Consider the following 5,125-nt stretch of genomic DNA (forward strand, 5'->3'; position numbering starts at 1 on the left):
TGGTTTGTTTTGTTTTTCATTTTCAGCTTTCATGTCTTTATGATTATTATAGGAAAAATTATCAAGACATTAAGTCAGTCGGTAAACTAATAAAAAATTACATGACAATATACATTATTAAGTAATGAGTAATATAATAACTATAAGGAAAGTACAAAAAGAGAAAAAAATGTAGAAGGATAAGACATATTTGAATTTGAGGTGTAAAACAAAGTTTTAGTAAGAATTTTATTAAAATAATATGATTTAATATGCTCAAACAAGACAGATCACAACGTGACATGTTTAGTATTCTTTAATATTGATCACGGAATGAGATGCAAGTAATAAAATCAAGCGAGTATGTTGTTACAAATTTAAAACGAAAAAAATAGCTTATCCACTACGAGATTTGAAAAATAATTTCATGTACTTTTCTTTCTTAATATCAAATGATAATCTATAATTTTTATGTGAAAATTAAATAGTAAGGTTGTTTGCACATAATCCAAATAATACAAATCATAATTTGATATACTTTGTGTCAGCGCATCGCACGGGTACTAATATTGGTTTCATTAATCCTTAATTCCGGTCTTTTTGTCGCATTGACTTCTTGGGTATAAACGAACAAAACTAAGGGCTTTGGGTCCAACCAAAGAAGAAAAGGAAAATAACAACTTGTTTGGATTGTTATTACATGTTGTTTCATAATGTATTGTATTGTACCGTTTTGTTTGATGAATACATTGTTTGAATAAATTGTATAGTTTACCGTCGTTTGATGATGTTACACATCAACAATATGAAAAATATACTTACAATAGTACTAAGAAAAAATAGAATACGGGGTAAAATTATTTTATAAAAAGTAAGGTAAAAGATAAAATATGATTATTTAATAATAAAGAAGGGCAAGATGAGAGAAAAAAACAAGGTCAACACCACCACACCATTTCTGTCATTGCATAAAGTGACATTTTTTATTGTTCCGTACCGACAAATTTAATATTATAATATAATAAAATTTAAGTAACAATCAAAATAAATATTATATTTAAAGTAATAATACTAATAAGTTGTAAAGGATGTTTTATTACAATATTACTGTTTATGAACTAACCACCCACTGTATTTAACAGCAACGCCTTACCTTGAGAAAAAAAAGTCAACCTTTTTCCGTTTCGTATATCTCGACGAAATCGCTGGTACGTGAAGATCGATTTCCTTTACAATCGAAGCTAATTGATAAGGAGGCCGAATTCGTAGATCAGCATCCTCCGATCGCGTGGTATGCTCCTATATATCTCACATTGCATTTCTGAAAAATTTCCCCTTTTTTCTCCTTTTTTTTTTTAATGAGCAGATCTGCTTTGGTTCGAGTCAGATTTTTTATTTTTCGTATATGTTCTGCCATTTTGGTTGTGTGGATCGTGATTTTTGATTTTGTTAATTTCATTTTTTGAAGACGAAGGGTCTCTATGTTGCGAGCGACGTTGTACAGAATTCTGAATGTCTGATTTTGTTTCCTCATGAGATAACAAAAGAGAATAATTAATGCTCCTTATTTGTTTTTGATGAAATCTGGATGCCCAGTTGGTACTACAAGTTGTTAGCTCGTTAATATCTTTGTAAAAATTCAAGATATCAGTGGATAAGATGCAGATGTCTGCATTTAATATTCTCACGGTCTCATCAGCATAGAAAATTAGGCTTTTTGAAATTGGTGATGAAAATTCTGTACAAACCACGGCTTGCTACCCTTTAGCTCTTATGAATTTTCGGGTTGAAAGAGCAGCTGAGCATGACTATCTCCCTTCTTTGTTTAGGGAGGAAAAGAAAAAGGGTATTGTACCTTTTTTGTGTAGAATTCTCAGCTCCAAAATTAGAAGAAGTGGAGGAATTAAATGTTCTTAACATTACTTCTACATATACAAAACAAGTGGAGCAGCTTAAATAGTTAAACCAGTATCTCTCTAGTCAGGGGTGGATGCATCCGGCCGCGGTATTTTCGACGCAGAATATAGATTTGTTTATGGAAATGTACTAAACTTTCAACGAAAATTAGATTGAACCTATAATATTAGAAGTAAAATGAGTTTGCTAAGAAACCTTACAGTCGAACCCATCTATTTTAAATCTTGGATCCGCTCTGCTTCTAGTTCCACTTTCATCTCCTCACTATGGGCAAACCTACTGTAAGGTAATTCCTCCGTATTTCACAACTTAGCTTTTTATTGCCCACCTATTCTATCTTAAGATAGAACAACTTCTTGCTGTTCTCAGGTAATTGTGAATAATGTTTGGTTTGCCTCGACTCTTGCTTTAGCTACCGTAAGAACTTGACACCTAGATGCAACTGATTCAACTGCAAAGCAGTCTAAACTTTTGCCAATGCATTCTTATTCTTATATAATAGCTCTCTCTTGTCCAACACATAAAATCTGTTACATTGCTTATTGGTTCTATACACAACTGATTTTCGAGTCCTTCCCAGTGTTGTGAAGAGCGTGAAGCGAGGAAAAGCGACAACCCCCATTTCACGAGAAGCGAGAAGCGAAGCGCTCGCTTTTTTTAAGTGAAGCGGAATTTAAAAAAAAAATTAAAATAAATACTGCCTAGGCAACACATGTAATTGTAAGTAAATGTCCAATACTTCAATTAAAAAACTAAAGAGTAGCATCAATTGGGCAGAAATTTTGGGCAGAAACGGGAAAAATTGGGTAGAAGAACATACCTGTACTCTTGAAGAAGAAGAAGAAGAAGAAGAACAACCCTAGTTGACGCTTTGAGATTATTTCAGAAATCAGAAGTTGATGAAGAAGAGAAGAAGAAATCGCTGCTGTTGTTGAAGAAAAACCCTAGTCTCGCTGCTGTTGAAGAAGTCCCGACAGTATTTACGGTTTAGAAACCTCGTTTTTTAATAAAATAGGGCTTGGGTTAATTTTAAACATAGAAGCGGACGCTTCTAACGCTTCGTCTCGCTTCACCGCTTCTCGCTTTTTACAGAGAAGCGGTCGCTTTTTCGTACCAGAGTCGCTTCTATTACCTGAAGCGCTGCCCTTCACGCCTCGCTTCTCGCTTAAAGCGAGGAAGCGAGCGCTTTTTTAATCACTGGCCCTTCCTCAAGCATTTGCTGTTACTTTAAAGCTTACATTTTTAGTTTGACCTCCTCACGTGCTATTTTCGCTTATTGATCGGTGCTTCTTTATAACTTGACCTTTGACAATTTTCATTATCATGTTGGGCTATGTTATTATCTTTGTAGATGTTGCTATATAGCATTTTGACCCAGTATAAACTTCTACTGAAAATAATGGTTTATATTCTAGATAAATTATTTGCTCAATGCGAGGAAACATTTGAAGGCTTCTTCTGAAGTTGGATAAAAGCTAACATGTGACTGAATTACAGAAGAATCAAATTTTGGATTTGTTTTTGTTCCTTTTCTGTGGTCTTTGTTCTGTACCAAATTATACATGAGTTTAACTTGAAATAATGTGTGTCATCTTTTGGTTAAGCAAAAAAATATGGCCAATGATGTCGAAGCTAAAGGATTCAACCCAGGCTTGATCGTCTTACTTCTTATTGGTGGGCTCGTGTTGGCGTTTCTTATTGGAAACTATGTCCTTTATGTGTATGCCCAGAAAACCCTTCCTCCAAAGAAAAAGAAGCCACTCTCCAAGAAGAAGATGAAGAGGGAAAGGCTGAAGCAAGGTGTATCGGCACCCGGAGAGTAGATGTTTAGACAAAGTGGGGGGACATTCCCCTTGTTCATGTTGAAGAGAGCTTATGTCTGAGTTATTCAGCAGCACTTTAATCAGACGGTTGTACTTTTTAAGGTTAATACTTTCCTGTCAACATTTTCTGAATTTCATCAAAAGATGCTGCCGTTAATTGTGCAAGCTGACTGAGAAATTTTCCTAGAAGTTACTGTTCTTCCTTTTTCCTTCTAGCAGAACTATTGGTTTTCTGTTTTTATGTTTGGTTTGTGATGTGAGGTTTATGCTCGCTGCTGCTATTTTTAGGTTGCATGTTTGTGGAATTGTTGAGCTTAGCTCTCCAAAGACTATAATGGCAGTGAAAGAAATGTGGCAGGAACTGAATTAACTGGTTTCCATAGAGATGTGATAGTCTTTTAGTTGTAATAATAGGCGCATACCACTTAGAAAGAAAGTTGCATTGCTTATGCATTTACAAACATATTGTAGTAGATGAATGTTGGAAGAAAAAAGAGGCAGACAAAAGCCAAGGGTAGAGACATGTTCCGATCGCAAAAACCTTGTAGTGTTCTTATTGCTTATGAGCTATGATTGATTCAGTGGTTGTTCAGCATTATTGTGGTTTAGCAGAGAAGAATAATGGGGACCTAGTAGTGTTCTTATTGCTTATGAGCTATGATTGAATCAGTGGTTGTTCAGCATTATTGTGGTTTAGCAGAGAAGAATAATGGGGCGCCGTAGTAACGTTGTTATTTGAGGGGTATTATCATTTTAGCTTGTGTCAAAAATTATTTATATTCGGTAGCCGAAAAGTGTATAAAACTTGTACTATAATATATATATATATATATATAACATGTAAAATGTATATCATTTTCCCGTTATTGGGGATGTGTTGAGTTATGGTAATGTATTGATACACAATTCTAATGATGTTATTGATCAACAATAAAGGCAATTGTACCAAGTAAAGTCCTGTCCTCATTTACACAAATTATAGTACTAGTAGATATATTTTAAATAGAAAAAACTCAATGTACTACTTTTCATATTTAATTACATATATACATCTGCATGCAGATTTAAGAAACATTCTCCATATTACCATAATCCAATGATGAAAACAAAGAAAATTTTAACTCATCTTTCTTTTGCTTCGTTTAACCTAGAATTAATGAAACACACCCTGGATGATTTCTTCTTCCAAGTTTCAAAAACACTCAACTAAATCAAACTTTCATACCAACTCATCCATGATTTTTCTTCCCCTGCAACAAAACCATGTATTAAATCAAACTTAAAAAATGAACATAGCTCTAATGCTACTTCATGTGTAGTTGCTAGTAGGAAGAGAGATTTCTCACATGAGTTAGGCCAGGCTTAGTAGCTCTAATGCCTTTAGATTTGCAACCATTATGTCGCCC

General features: G+C 34.1%; 1 long non-coding RNA gene across 1 annotated transcript; it reads left to right on the forward strand.

The window, feature by feature from the left end:
• LOC109226808 lies at positions 1,088–3,974 on the forward strand. Its single transcript, XR_002068150.1, has 2 exons — positions 1,088–1,270; positions 3,501–3,974. It is a non-coding gene; the product is annotated as an uncharacterized LOC109226808 (long non-coding RNA).

The sequence above is a fragment of the Nicotiana attenuata genome, chromosome 6 (genome assembly GCF_001879085.1).
Source record: "Nicotiana attenuata strain UT chromosome 6, NIATTr2, whole genome shotgun sequence".
NCBI lineage: Eukaryota > Viridiplantae > Streptophyta > Magnoliopsida > Solanales > Solanaceae > Nicotiana > Nicotiana attenuata.